The sequence below is a fragment of the Sceloporus undulatus genome, chromosome 4 (assembly GCF_019175285.1).
Source record: "Sceloporus undulatus isolate JIND9_A2432 ecotype Alabama chromosome 4, SceUnd_v1.1, whole genome shotgun sequence".
In the NCBI taxonomy this organism is placed as follows: domain Eukaryota; kingdom Metazoa; phylum Chordata; class Lepidosauria; order Squamata; family Phrynosomatidae; genus Sceloporus; species Sceloporus undulatus.
The window spans coordinates 235,191,001-235,207,732 of NC_056525.1; the positions used below are offsets into that span (position 1 = coordinate 235,191,001).

A 16,732-nucleotide genomic window follows, 5' to 3' on the forward strand; every position below is an offset into this window, starting at 1 on the left:
CATCCAAAGCTTGAAAATATTCAAGAAATAAATTCTTAACAGCAAACCTTGATTTTGCCATTTTATATAAACGACACCATTTTACTACACCACTGCATTTCATGGAACTTGAGCATCCAGATTTTGGTACCCACAGGGGTTCCTGGAACCAAACCCCAGCAGATACCAAGGGTTCACTATACTTACAAATCAAAGAACAAGCTTATAAATGTTTACTCAAAAGTAAGACTCATTTAGTTTCATGAAGCTTACTCCCAAGTAAACAAACCTAAGCCTGCAGCCACAAAAGTATAAATGCATTTGTGTTTTACAAGCAAGAGTTTGGACAGAACCAGTTCTGTTACAGACTGCCAAAATAAAGCTGCTTCAGGTCTCTTTGGAGGTATGCTATTTAAATGATGCATGCATCCTAAGAATCCGGAAGCTGCACCAAAGCTGCACTCCAGTGCTTAGGAATGGAGTGTGGCTTTGGCGCGACCTCTAGACTCTTAGGACCCATGCATCATTTAAATAGCATACCTCCAAAGAGACCCCAAGCAGCTTTATTTTGGCAGTCTGTAACAGGCCTAAGAAAGCAGTACACTGCTACAACCTATTTTGAATCTCCCTTATCTCAAATTCTTGGGACCAGAGTTGTTTTAGAATTTGGAGTCAGGAATATTTCCATATACATAATACATCTTGGAGAAGGGACACAAGTCTAAACATGAAATTCATTTATGTTCTGTATACACCTTATACACATAGCCTGAAGGTGATTTTATCCACAACATTTTTTATATTTTTGTGCACTGAACCATCCAAAAGCAAAAGTGTCACACTCTCAGCAAACTATGTGGAAAATTTTGGAATATTTTGGATTGTAGAATTTGGAATAAGGGAGACTCAACCTGTACACCATTTTGTCCGCATTAGCTCAGACAGCAAGAACTCTTAAGTTGAAAAAGGAAGCCTCAAAGTCTGAACTCAACCAAGAAAAGCAGCTTAGCTCCAACTGTTAGTCCAAATTAAAAACAGATCCCTTGAACCAATGAAACTTTTATTATATGTTGACCTACTTATCTCCCTTTGATTCAGTGCTTCTACTCTACTGTTGTTAGCTGCCATCAAGTCAACTTCAACTTATGGTGACTATGGATGAGAGAATCTGCAAGACTTGGGTCCCTATCACCAATAGCCCTGCTCAAGTCTTGCAAATTCAAGACCACTGCTTCCATGATTGAGACTATCCATCCCCAGTTTCCCTAAAAATCTAAATCCGTATCACCATGGACAAGTGTACAATCCCAGTTTTCTTTCCAGGCTCAAATGCAAATGTTCAAATTCAGACCAATCTGTGGTTGTTGGTGTTTTTTTTTCTTTAAGAGACAATACTGTTCTAGGGCAATTTCACACCCATTTGATCATTCTCCTACCTGTCACTCCACACTTCCCAGGAGACACCCAAAGGCCTATTAAACAGACACGATTTTGTCAGAGATCAGTCAATGATAACCATGAGACTGGCCCAGAAGAGGTCTATCCTCAGAAAGAGATCTGTCAACTCTTGATGATTTTGGAATACCAAATCAAAAACACAAGCTGCAACAGACTCCACTCATAGTCTCAACCTTATCTGTTACAGTATAATAACCAAACAAAACATCAATTCATTCCATCATTAGATTTCTTGTCTATCAGGTTCTCCTTCACTGAATGAGCTTTCTATTACTCTTCCTCACTCCCCCCCCCATACACACAAACTCTCTCACACACATACCTCACAGCTTAAACCACAAGCTGTTTCATTTGTCAAATTCCTTTTCTTTATAGGGGTGGCCAACATGTGGTCCTATGATTACCTGTGGACCTCAACAGGTGTTTTGGAGGCCCTTGACTCCTCCAGATTCCTTGAATTTTCTGTTTTCTTGCTCTCAAAATGGATTACAGTGGGCCCTCCCTATCCACTAGTGTCTGGTTCCAGGACCTCCTGGGGATACCAAAATTTGTGGATGCTCAAGTCCCATTAAATGCAATGGCACAGTAAAATGGTGTCCCTTATTCAAAATGACAAAATCAAAGTCTGGTTTTAGAATATATATACAATGTATACCTGACTATTGAGGAATTAGCACATGGGGGGAGGGGGAAGAAAAAAAGCATACTCTCAGGATGATCGCACGTCAGATTTTCAGACAACATCGCACTCAATCGGGACTTTTCCCGGGAAGAAACAGCAATTAAATGGGAACAAACTATTTGCAGACATCCTGTGAATACGCTTCCCAATACCGTGATTGAAGCAAGAAAGCATTGGGGAAGCAATCCCGGCATTTTAAAAGGGCAGCACCAGCCAGGCATCTTTACATTTTAAAAGGAACTGGCTGGTGGATCATTCATTTTAAAACGGCTGCGGGCAGCATCCAGGGGTATTTAAAATATAAAGCGCTGCAGGAAGCAGCCCAGGAAATTTAAAATTTAAACCATGCATGAGCACAGCAATCAATTCCAGTGTAATATCAAATCATTATCTAATATGCGCGGAAAGCAATAGCACAATTCTATGGGTTTTGGCTACAATTTCTGCACAAGAGCAGGACTGTGTGAAAATATTGAGGGCTATAGCCCCATCATTCCTTTCTCTTTTCACTGCTGCGATTATTGCTGCATTGAAACTGGTGTGATAATCTCCTATAGGTCAACTTCATGTATAAGTAGAAGTCAAGTTTGGGGGGAGAAAATTTTGAATTTTCATGTGACCCATGGGTAAGTTGAGGGTAATACAGTGGGACCTTGTTATCAGCTAGGGTTTAGTTCCAGGATCCCCCATGTATAACAAAATCCGTGGATGCTCATATAGTAGCAGAGCAAAATGGTGTCCCTTATATAAAATGGAAAATTAAGGGTTGCTATTTGGAATTTATATTTTGGCGGATATTTTCAAGCCATGGATGCTTGAATCTGTGGATAACAAATCTGTGGATAAAGAGGGCCAACTGTACTTAGTGGCATGTAACAAAGGATCTGCAAAGGAAAACAATGGCCTGGTACAGATGGGCCCCGAAGGATGCCCTCATCACGTGTGAGGGGCCACACGTCCCTCGCACATGACGAGTCCGCCACCAGCTGTTTGTGGTGGCACAAAAAGGAGCCGCTTCTTAGCATTCTTTTTTTGTGTGTGGAGCCGCACCACACAATTTGGTTGCTGCAGCACGGCTACGCAGCAAAGAGAGGCAGCTCTTGGCCACCTCTTCCTGGCACTCTGTACCGCGCCAATGTCAAAGAACTTACAAAATTCCAGCAGGCATAACTAGTTGTGCTCACACTAAAGGCTCTATGGATGAAACAGTAGAGGGGCTCAGTGTTTCTAGGACAAATTACACCCTTGACTTTCACCAGGATAGTTCCTTTTTAAAAAATATAATAAATAAATAAATAAATAAATAAATAAAAAATTATTTCTATACCGCCCTTCTATATAATCAGTGCGGTGTACAACATTATAAAACATTAATACAAATAACATACATATACAATTAAAATTAAATACAACAATACAATAGCATTAAAACATAAGCGTTAAAGTACAGTACTTACACTGAGCAGTAAATATGTTGACTCAGTTTTTGGGGGCAGTTTTTTAACTAAAATTTCTAGACTTACACATGAGTATATAAAGTATATCTTTAGAATATTTTCAAGCCATAGGTGGTTACATTCGTGGATAAAGAATCTGTGAATGCGGAAGACTGACTGCAACCTCTACTGGAATCCCCAGTAGAGGTGTTGACCTTTTAAACAGGTCGCAGGGCCCCTAAGTACTGTTTAAGCATCAAATACTATTCATTTTTAAAAACCAGACATGGAGCTCTGTTCCAGGTACTTGCTTTTTTAACATCTTTTGGCAGTTCATGCAGCCGCTGGAGAGTCCCAGAGGCAGAACGTTGGCTGCCGGACTTACCACAGTCGCTCACACCGCTTTTTTTTACAATCTGGAACTTCCAGGGATGATTTTGTTACAGTAAATTATTCTATTTATATACAGCTGGCCTGGAACTACTCGTTGTCTTGGGGATGTCTTATGACAGCACCCAGGGACCCACTCAAACCACACAATTATAGCACTCTATTGTACTTCAACTTGCATGATAATATCCTATGGAATCCTGGGGTCTGTCATCTGGTGAGACATTAAAGTTTTCTGGATGAGAATCCTAAACATCCCTTGGAAAACTGCATATCCCAGGATTCTATGGGATGTCATCATGATAGTTGCAATGGAACTGTTCGTTGTTAGCTGCCCTTGAGTTGACCTCGACTCATGGTGACCCTGTGGATGAGACATCTCCAAGACCCCCTATCCTCCTCTGGACTACTTAGGTCCTGTAGATTCAGGCCCATGATGACGTCCTTGATTGAATCTGTCCATCTGGCATGTGGTCTTCCTCTCTTTCTGCCACCTTCTACCTTTCCTAGCATCATTGTCTTTTCTAATGAGTCAAGCCTCCGCATGATATGGCCAAAGTATGACAGCCTCAATTTAATCTTTAAGTATTTCAATTTCCTCATTGTTTAGGTTGAATTTATATAGCTATATAGCACTGTAATTGTGTAGTGTGAATGGACCAAGAAAACCATCGATCCTCCCCCCATTCCCTCACCACACCTGGATTTTGGAGGAGAATTCTGATCAGGTTATCACTTTAAAACTACTTGATTATTATTTGACCAAATCTTTCCTGACTACTGAAATTAAGCCACGTTGCAGCCTAATTTTGAGATGAAAGCTAGATCGATGATATTGATAACAATGATGACAGAGCAACCCAACTTTATATATTAAGTCTCCCACTGCAGCCAAGTTGTGAAGAACAGATAAGAAATTCTATGATAGACAGGCCTATTTCACATGGCTGGTTTTTATTATTCCCTCTTCCCCACTATCCCCAGCACTGAGTTGAGAAACGAGTGAACTGAAGAACACCATCATATGTTATGCATTAACTATCATTCTGTACACAATTACAGATGTTCCATTCTCAAACACTGGTTAAACCAGTAATATCTTTACGCAGCAATGAACAAGCTCCTTGCTGTGCAAACTCCATGGTATGTTACAACACTGCAAAACCAGTAAGTTCTTGACAAGACCTGGGAGGAGGGATAATAAAGTGACAACTCCCAAATCTACTAAATACAATGCTTGACATGAAAGCTTGGGGAAACTGGGCTTTGGACTTAATTCCCAGAATTCCCTAGCTAAGGGTCATAATGGCTGAAGAATCCTACTTTTGACCTCTGCTGAGAGCAGAATTGACCAAGGAACTCTCTTCTGCCAGCGACTGCCACTCATCATAGTTCATACTGCACCCCTAATTCTGAACCTCATGTTCACAATGAACATCAGCATTTGTAGACACCTTTGCACCAGGGAAGACTCACAGTTCAGTATCAGAACACATAGTTTGGCATGCAGAAGGTCCTTTGTATTGGGGCCATACCTTCCCTGGGTTAAGGGGAAGTCCTTATCTCAGGAAGCAATATAGAATCATTGAACTGTTGCAAGACACCACAAGGGTCATCCAGTCTAACCCCACCACCATGCAGGGTTCCCAGGGCCTGGTCTTGCGCGCACACGCACACACACACACCACTTCTGGGAAGCTGCCTCCCCTCACTGTCACTGCCCACACAAGACTGGTGGTTGCCTGGGAGCGTGCCATCACCTTTGCCCTATTGTTGAGGCACATTCTGGAGCAGGAGGGCAACCAGTGCAAGAGATCTTCCTGGAGCAACCGCTTGACCGATCTCCTGCTGGCTCTCTATCAGCAGGACCTCTTCTAACACTGCTGCAAGATCAGCTCTCAACATCTCAAATTAAAAGGATATCACATAACAAGACTGGGGAAAAGCACCACTTGACATGTTACACCACTGTCTGCCCAACAAAGCACAGGGCTAAAAGGACCAACAGCTTGATTCAGCTTTATATGTTCATCGTCAGAGGTTTGTACACAGCCCATCAGCAACTGGATGCCTGCACCACTGCTCCTTGTTTCCACCCCATCTACTGCACTTCCCTCTTCAGCTGCCATGCATCCATCCCAAGTGCTGGTTTGGATCTAGGACCAGAGGAGGACACAATAACATAGAACTGGATAATACATGTTGAGTTTCCCTTATCCAGAATTCCAAAATACTCCAAAATCCAAAACTGTCCACATGGGTGGCTGAGATAATGACACCTTTGCTTTCTGATGGTTCTGTGTAAACAAACTTTATTTCATGCACAAAATTTAACATACTATGTATAAAATTACCTTCACGCTATGTGTATAAGGTGTATACAAAACATAAATGAATTTCACGTTTAGACTTGGGTTTAATCTCCAAGGAATCTCATTACGTACATGTAAATACAGTGGGCCTTTGGTATTCGCTGGGGTTTGGTTCCAGAACACCCTGCGGATACCAAAATCCATGGATGTGCCAGTCCCATTATATACAATGGCATAGTATGATGGTGTTCCTTATAAAAATGGTAAAATCAAGGTTTGCTTTTTTGAATTTATTTATTTTAAAAATATTTTCATACCATGGATGCTTGAATACTTGGATAAACAAATCTGTGGATACCGGGGGCTGAAAATATTCAAAATCCAAAACATTTCTTGTCCCAAGCATTTCGGATAAGAGTGGCTCAACCTGTACTGCATCTACAGTTGGGCATAATCTCCCTTCCAGCTTTGGAGCATTTTCTCTCAAAGCTACAAAGGAGACAAAGATAGCCACACCTGCCATTTTTGTGTTGTGGTTGTTGCATTAAGTGCACCCTTACCCCTTCTGCCCCAATATAAACATACATAGTACCAGCACAGTCTTTTGCATATTGGAGCAGCACTCTGGGAGACCAGGGTTTGAATTTTTGCTCAAGTATGGAAATCCTCTGGGCAACCATGGACAGTCACACTCTCTGCCTGTGAAGAAGGAAACAGCAAATTTCTTCTGGCTCAGTCTTGCTGCAAAAATCCTATCAGAGCATCACCATAAGTTGGAGTGAATGTGAAGGCACATAACAACAACAGTGTAAGGATGCCAGAAGAGAGATACAGCAAGAGCCCTTGCAATATAGCCTTGTGTACTGGCAATGTCTGGAGCCTTCTTTCCTCAGCCAACAGCTCATTGAGGTTTGAAAAGAGAACGAGAGAAGGGTGGGGGGAAGAAATGTGCCACAAATGACATTATAAAAAACCCACAAAGCACCATTATGTATGCACAGCTCTCTCCAAGTCGTGGAGCACCTGCTTCTCCAGAAGAGTTTCTTATTACTATAAGCAACCATACAAGGGCTAGTCCAGAAAGGTGCTTCATCATTTGAATGCAGGATAGGCTGGAAACAGGGTGCCAGGAGGAACAATCAGTTGTAGAGAAAGCTCAGCAATCAACAATGACATGCTGGCAAGGTGAAAGTAAAAGCCAGAGATTTAGTGGATGAAACACAAAATGAGGAACTGAAGCTTGGAAGCATCCTTGCTGTAAGATAACAAAAGCCATTTGAGATCAGCTACATGTCCGGTTACCTATGGAGACTTGGAGCCAAATACAAATAACCAAAAAGGGGAAGGATAAAAAAGAGGAAGGGGAGGGGAGGGAAAAAATGGTGGCTGCTTCAAGACTAACTGGTTTTTATTTCAGCATGAGCTTTTGTGAATATAAACCCACTTTTTCAGAATTCTGGACCTTTTTCAGAATTCTATCCCGCTCCCAGAACTATGCTTCATTCCTGAGGCCTTAATATCATTTTGTACTGCATGTGAAGAAATGGGTTTATATCTATGAAAGCTCATGCTAAAATAAAAACCAGTTAGTCTTAAAGTTGATGCCACATTTCTTTTCACCCTCCCTCCTTTTTATGCTGCAGGAGATAAACAAACACAACTTCTACTTTGAAAACTGCAAAAAGGGAAAGGTTTTTTTAAAATTTAATTTATCTTTCTCCCCAAAGTGGACCCAAGCCCCACAACATAGATTAAAACAGAATGCAGGTAAAAACTAATCATAGTAATAAAAACAGTCTAAAATAATTAAATAAACAATGCTATTAAAACAGCACTAATTCAAAACAGTTGTAAACCACATACAAGGTAACCACGATATGTAATAGCAATCTCCCTACTAAAAGAACTTTCTGCAGCAACCCACTAACAGCTTAAAATCAATAAAAAGTCAGAAGAAAAACAGAGTCCCTTTTGGGAGCAAATTCCACAGACTGGAGAGCAGCCACCAAGAAGGCCATGTTACATGTCTGCGCAAAATGTGACTGTGACGGTGGGTTTAAAGGGTGAATGGTTAGGTATTGCAGACCCCTCATAACTAAAAAGCATACTTATGTGCCGAGTTAAAATTGCAATGATTTTTTTGAACGTATTTAAAAGGCTGACATCACAACAGCCTTTCAAGTCTTAGCTTTAGAGGTGTCTGAAGAAAAGCTTCAAGGAAAAAATGTCCCCAACAGCTATGCCATTGATCTGTACCATGCGTGATCAATGCAGGTTAACACCCTTAGATGAACCAAAAGGATGACAAGGGGTCCTAGGAGGAGAGGCTGTGTCCCCTGGATGCTGTCTGCCTTTCCTTAGGGGGCACATTCAGAGCAACTGCTTTAAAAGCTAAAAATAGCAACCCATTTACACTGATATGCCATAAGTTTAAAGAAACCCCCAATGTGCTGACAGCTGCTGGGTTGATTGTTTCCAAGATCAACACTCAAGATCAGAGGATTAAAAATCAGAAGGGTTCTTTCTCTCCCCTCCCTCTCTCCTTCCCAAGTCCAAAAAGAAACATACTGCAGCTGTTTGCAATGGCAAAGAACTGCAGAGCAAGGAGGACCAGTTGGTTTCACTTAATTGCAAACAAACAAGGGAACAATCAGCTGTATTTGGACCCAACACAATGGGCCAGCAAAAAATATCTTCCGCTTTTTTTAAAAAAGAGAGAGAGAAAGGAAAGAACTATAGAGAGGACAAAGATAGATGCAGAGTACTGCATAATTATGATAGGTTGACACCACTTCAATTGCGATAGCTCCTTCCCATAGAATCCTGGGACGCGCAGTTTAGGTAGGTACTAGGAATTCTCCATCAGAGAGTTTTAGCTAACTCCTATGTGCTACAGCACTACAGCTCTCTAAGACTGAATGTTACATACATACTTCACCAAACAGATCCTTGGATTCCATAACTTAACATGACAGTTAGGATCATTTGGATATAACTGTGCAATGCACCCCTGCACATTTATTAAATTACTGGTAGATGGAATTTATTCCTAGATATGTCTGTACAGTATTTTAACATTAAATGCAAACTTGAATGTTATCTGACTAGACTAATTAATATTAGGGAGTCAATTGGCAGTTCCCATGCCCATCTTATCTAGACTGCTCAAATGCCAACTTTAATAATGGGAACTAGTACAGAACAAGTATAATCCCAATGATTTATTTATTTTTTTATTCTGACACACTTTCTGAATGGAAGATTTTTAAGGCTTTAGGAGAGTGATGCATTTGTTCTAAATTGTACTTTTTAAAACTGCTTTTTATCATGTTTAAGTATATGTTTTAAATTGTTTTAATTTTGTTAATAATGTAATTCTATTCCATTGTTGCTTTTCTCTGCTTTTAACCATACAGTATTGTAATCATTTTAATTTGTAAACTGACTTGAGTCTCAATCCTTGAAAAAGATGGAGTATGCAAAAAGATGATAAATCATTATCACAAGAAATACTATTCCACAATTTTGGAGTGCACTCTGTTAATTTCCAACACACATGACACAAACCGCTCATTTGTTCGATACATTCCCCCAAACCCACCCAAAATCCTGTGTTTATCATTGGGTCCATCTGCACTGCAGAAATAATCCAGTTTGACACCACTTTAACTGCCATGACTCAATGCTGTGGAACTGTGGGAACTGTAATTTGTTAAGGCACCAAAGCACTCTGACAGAGAAGGCTAAATGTCTCACAAAACTACAATTCCCAGAATTTTACAGCATTGAGCCATGGTAGTTAAAGTGGTATCAAACTGGATTATTTCAACAGTGCAGAAGCAGCCATGGTCTTATCCTGGAATAATTTCCATCACTGTCTCAAACCAAAATCCTCTCTCCACCCTCTAAAACATCTTTTGGAACAAAAGAAAATGCCCACTAAACCAGAGGATGGCCAAAACGCATTAAGCTATAATTTCCCTTATTTTGTGATCTGGCAATTGCTGGGAGTCTTTTAATGCTACTCCAAGCAGTTATTTTGATAGTGCTCCAATATCAACTTTGGAAAAATAATAATTCGATCGCAACAAAGAAACATGGACGCAGACAAAGAAATGGATAACAACCCAACTGTGAGGACCACAGACACCAGTCTGTCCTAGTCAAAAGCCTACGCAAGCTATTGACGAATTCCATGCAAACTTCACAGCACAGAGACTGGAAATTTTCAAGCATCTATCGTACAGTTTACTGGAACTTTTCCAGCCATTTTGTTTTAAAGAAAGAAACAAGGAGAAGAAAGTAAGAGCCCTGCTGAATTGAACCAAAGGCCTATCTCATCCCGCATCCTGTTTCCCACAATGGACAAGAAAATGCCTCCAGGAAAACAACAACAGGACATGAGAATAATCCCTTCCCACTGTTACTTGGCTCTCAAGGATTCCCACCTTTAATACTTGAGAAGACATAGGCTGCATCCACACTGTGGAAATAATCCAGTTTGACACCACTTGAACTGCCATGGCTCAATGCTATGGAATTCTGGGAACTTCAGTTTGTTGTGACAGCAGAGCACAGCTCTCTCTACTCTAGTTCAGAGGAGCAACTGGATTTGGGTTGAGAAATGCTGAAGTTGTAAATCCAATGTCACAACTGCAAAGGAGGACAAGGCATCGCAAAACATTGGACATTGGAGAAAAATGTAGAACATTACAAAAGAAAAGCTAAAAACACTCAAATGCAAATTTGTGCTTCTTAGACATGCTCAAAATAGAGGACATTTTGAAATTCCTTCAGGCTGAAATGCAGGTCATGTCCTGGAAAAGGAGGACGTCTGGTCACCCTGTGTAAATCCCACTGATTCAATGGGTCTCTTCTACTCTAACTGGGACTAGCCATTGGATTTAGGACTTCATTATTAAATCAGATGCAAAATTAAAATCACAGAGAATGATTTTCCCAAAAATGCAAAAAACGTCTGTAATGCACAAGCAACCTGAAGGGACACAAACACATAATGCTCAATGACAGAGCAACTGAATTTGTCTTACTTTCTGGGGGTGTTCCTTCTGTTTTTGGACATTACAGCTGCACATGTAACAAATGTTCCTATGGAGGGAGCTGAAAGTCTTCAGAATACTTCCCCTTCTGTTTCACATTGTGATAGGATGACTTTTAAGATTAACTGTCAAAAAAGTGGCTGGAAAAGGCCAAGAATTTAGACAGCTGGCACGGGTTGGACATCTGGGAAAACACAAGCAGGGTCTTTGGTGCAAGGGGATCAATGCTTCAATGCAGAGTGACAGGTTAACAACGTCAACCTTTGAGGGGTATCTCAAGATCTTTCCTGCCCCACGTTAACATTCAACTGTGACAAATGGGTATCCCAAGCTGTTCCAAATCTCTGACACATGGGGCTGCCTCAGTCCTGGAAGCTCTGTGGACACAAAGGAAATTTACCCATTCTTTCACAACAAGCAAACAGGTGGCAGCAGAACCGGCGCACTTAAAACCATGTCCAACAAGCGTGGACAAGGACAAATTGTTCAATAGCATTTGTCCTTGTCTCGGCTTGCAGCTGAACCAGCCCTCAAAACTACACCCAGGACGGGTAATCCTAGGAGATCTTTCGTTTTTAACCCATCAACTGGAAAATCTCCCTGCAAAACCGAAATCTGAAACATTTCAAGCAACATGTAAAGTTGAAGGCTTTCACGGCCGGCATCCATAGTTTTTTGCAAGTTTTTCGGGCTGTGGCCACGTAGCCCGAAAAACTCACAAAAAACTATTTCAAGCATCAGCCAAAAAAGGCTTCGTGCCGTCCCACTTCAGGAGACACAACCTAGTTAGGCCAAACAAAGGACATATACGTAAAGAGATCTTGTAGCACCTTTGAGACTAACTGAAAGAAAGAAGTTGGCAGCATGAGATTTTGTAGACTTCAGTCTACTTTCTCAGATGCATATGCAAAGGACATATAGTCCATGTTGGCAGAATACCAGCATTACTAAATTTTATATTTTTGTTTTATTGTTGTTGTTGTTGTTGTTGTTGTTGTTAACTTTATTCATATCCCATATTTTCCCCAAGACAGAAGTATAGGGCATCTTCTTGTTGCTGCTGCATGGTCTATGGTCTTCTATGGTCAACATCCAGCAGATATTGACCACAGAGCTGTGCAGGAGGACCTAGAGATTCCTAGAGAGGTACTCTCTTAGGTAAAACAAATAGTGCTTTTTATTTGCAGTTTTCCCACTTTAGCCCCTAACCCCAGGGAAATTGGAGGGGTCCTGTGTGTGTGTGTGTGTGTGTGTGTGTGTGTGTGTGTGTGTGTGTAGATACACATACACTAATGTTTTGGATGCTTTTAATCTGTCCTAGCTTTATTCTGTAAGCCACTCTGAGTCCCAATATTGGCAAGAAGGCGAGACATAAATTAAGTAAATAAAGAAATTCTACCCATAGAATTATTGCCTTCTGCACCCAATTACAATGCAAATTATAAACAGAAACAGATTCTAAGAATCTGCTTTATTTTAAGGACAAGATTTGGACTTTGGAAATAGGAAGTTTTAGGAAACATTTCCTGCATGCAATAAAATGGACTCTAGATCACAAAAGCTTAAGCCATGACACGTCTTGTATGCCACAAGAAGCTTCCTTTCAAAAGCTAATGTTTAACACCCTAACACAGCTGCAACTTGGAACTGTCACCAATGTCTTGGCTGACTAAGAACACTGCAAGATTAAATATTAAGGGTCTGTTTCTTCCTCTTATTCCCAGAGATGGTCTGTAGTGCTCAAGTTTCCTCTGCTACATCTGAGGGTCTGCTTTCTTTAAAAACACATCCGCAGCCTTGTCCTGACCCACAACATTGTTGTGTGGCTTTAAAGGGGAAGGAGGAAAAGCTTCAGGTGAATATTCTTTCCTTTAGAAGTTGCAGCTTAGTACTGTTTTCAAGATGTATGAGCTTCCTGTTGGAGAGAATGGACAGATAAAATCCTCCCCCTTCTACTCCTGCTTTAACAATTCCATCTGACGGAAGACAGCATCTGCTAAAATGTTCCAACACTGTTGAAGTGGACTTAATGAAAATGATTGCAGGTTTTGTTTCAGATCCCCAGCCACCCAACCTCCCAAGAGATGTACATTCTGCTTGACAAAGGAAGATCTCAAACCCAATCACAGTACAAAAGAGTTCATTATGACAAAATTCCTAATGCACAATGCTCTTCACACCCACAGCTAAACAAGCTGCACCTTTCCTAACTCCAGAGGTCTTTTCAGATGAAAATACAAAAGGATCTGATTTTCCGAAAAGAAACAGAAGGACAAACCCAGCCCCTTCCCAGCACCCATAAGAGCTGAAGCCCCAATTTATCTACTCATTTAAGTTTCTTTATGATTTGTGAGCTGGATAAATACCCAGTGCCCAAATATCACTCCCTGCAAGCCATTAATTCATTCACCTTCAAGTATCAATGTCTCTTTTTTCCCACTGCAGAAAACAAGAGATGACATATCTTCCACACTATTAAAAAAATACATCAGCGACATTCTGAGTATGTTATTTGGGAGTCCACAGAATGCCACTGGATTTTGAACACAACCACAATAGTTCATATGGCCCTTTCTAGCTAAGCAGCTGTTATACACTATACTTCTTCTTCCATCAGCAGGGGGAAAGGCACCTTGCCCTTGTAGAAAAAGAATGCCACAATGTTCTCTGACAGGTACTTCAGCCCTCTGTGGTCTCACAGCTATGCTGAAACGGTTGGAGATCACATATGCAAACACAAACCTAAAAACACAACTCTAAATACACGAACAGGCATTATCACAAAGGCTCCTCCAAATATGCATTTAATGCCTTTCTGCAGACAACAGTAAGCAAAAGACCATATGGTACCAAAACACTAACTGATGGTGCTCACACCTTACAGTAGTTTAATTAGTACTGTAATTGGCTTACACTTTGTAAACCGCTTTAGTACATTGGTAAGTGGTATAGAAATGTACTTGCTATTGCTAGTTTCTTCTTATGAAACAGCTACAGTCCTGCTGATACACATTCATACACACAAAGAGACATATATGATGACATGCGAAACTCCATTATGCCTGATTCATCAATCTCATCCAGTATTATCTATTCTGAATGGCAGTAGCTCTCCCAGATGAACGTTTTTAAATAAAGGGTGGATGGCCATCTGTCGGAAGTGCTTTGACAGTGTATTCCTGCATGTCAGGGGGTTGGACTGAGCTATACAGTATACAGCCCTTCCCATCTGTAAACTAAAAGTGCGACGCATACACAGATATCAGCTACAAACTTTATTCTAAGAAAAACCACAATTCTGCAAGATGAGAAAGTCCAAATTACAGATAAGGTTGGCATTATGACACAGATGAATATAAGCACAAATTGTCCAGACTTGCATTTAACCACATCGCCAAAGATAAGAAATTCCATCCAGGCGAACAAGTAAACTGGGTGTGGAGGAAGACAAAACCCTTCCTCTATAGGGATGTGGCTCTCAGCATGGTGTTGCAAGCTGCATTTAGCCAATTATGGGAGGGGTGATGGGAGTTTTAATACCGACAACATGGACACATGTTGCACATCCTCGTTCTACAGCAGAGGTGGAAACTGTGTGGCCCAAATACCGTTGGGACTGCAATTCCCAAAAGTCTAGCTAGCACAGCCAATACTGAGGAATATTGGGGGCTGTAGTTCAGCAACATCTGGAAGACTGCACCATTCACACCCCTGCTATACAGAGAGAAGGAAAACACTGCAAACTGGTGGAGAAAAGATGGAAAGATCTTTACCATTCTATACTGCTTGGTGGAGTGCATTCCAGCCTGCCAAGAAGCAAAAAACTGTTTCTACTATTAGCCTCTTAGCAGCCAATTAAAAAAAATCCATCCTAACAATTTTCCTTGCTATTATATATAACATAGGAATCTATTTTATACTGAGCCAGATCATTGGCCCATTTAGCACTGTAGTTATCAACAATGACTGGCGGAGGTTCCTCAGCAGTTTTTCCGCTCTATCAGGAGATTCCTGGCACTGAATCTTAGATCCTTTTCATGCAAAGCTGCTGAACTGTGTGGCCCAACAAACACAAAAATATTCTTTGTACGATATTACGTTCATCTAGCTATCATCTGAATCCAGACCAGATTTATGAGCACAGAAACTGGTTTGGATCAATCACGCCAAGTTCCATCTAGACTTGTTCTACTCAAAGTATCTTGCCAGTCCCTGGCAAGTTTCCAGGAAAGAAAGAAACTCAGCTATGGGCACAAATTTAGTGCCAGTCCCAGGCATGATGGAAAACAATACCTACCAGTCCCACACATCAAGTAGCACTGACCTAGACTACCATTCTGTTTCCTAAACGCTCTTGGGAGCATACATGAGAAGCAGGTAGCTGGTGGCTTTTCCCTGTTTGTCCCCAATCACTAGTATTCAAAGGTATACTATCTCTGTATATAGAGGTTCCACCAAGACAGCATAAAACAAATTAAGTATTACGTACTCACGCAAGTAGAAGACTAACTGTACAACGAAGAACAGCAATAGCATTTACATTTCTACATCACTTCATATTGAACTAAGTAATCTCTAAGCAATTACAGAGATGCATTTCAAACCACCAGTATTCAAAGGTATACTACATTCATTTGGAAGTTCCACTGAGACAGGCAAATCATATTTTTCTGATATCATGTTCCTATGAGCACCAACTGAACAACTAGAGAAACAAGACACATTTCAATACCTGTCTATCCATCCATCCAAGATGGCTTTGGGACACCATTCTTTCTTGGCCTGGGTTGCACTCACTCTTGTAAAAGCAAGAACAGCAGCTGATACGCAAGTATAAGAATGAAACCAAGGTGGCCTCTGACAAATACAACCTTTAAAAAAGTTCTTTTCATTTGAAATCCAGTTCCCATCCTCATCCAAACTACCATGTTGGCTGGGGAACCCCCCCCCCCCCAAAAAGGCTGTCATAGCCCAAAAAAAAAACTCCCAAAGTTCTGGATAGATATCAGGTTCACACTTGGGCCAGGAGGCCCTAGTAAATCTGGGAAAGGAAGTGGAAAATTACAATAAGGAATTGGAAATTAATAATAATAATAATAATAATAATAATAAAGAAGAAGAAGAAGAAGAAACAGTGAACAACATAAAAATTGGGCATAAGCCACTTACCATTATTCAAGTTGTTTCTGACCTATAATGACCCTATCATGGGGTTTTCTTTCTTCAGAGGGGGTTTGCCCTTGCTATCCCTCTGAAGCTGAGAGAGTGTGACTTGCCCAAGACCACTCAGTGGGTTCACATGGCTGAGCCAGGATTCGAACCCTGCTCTCCAGAGTCATAATCCAACACTCAAACCACTACACCATGCTGGCTGACCATTTACCATTATGCCAGTCTATTTTTGTTTCAGGTTCG

The 16,732-nt window shown here is 40.9% G+C and overlaps 1 protein-coding gene across 11 annotated transcripts in view; it reads right to left on the reverse strand.

Moving 5' to 3' along the window:
• MTSS1 (MTSS I-BAR domain containing 1) overlaps window positions 1–16,732 on the reverse strand; it is a 186,006-nt gene that overhangs the window by 167,451 nt on the left and 1,823 nt on the right. The window lies entirely within an intron of this gene.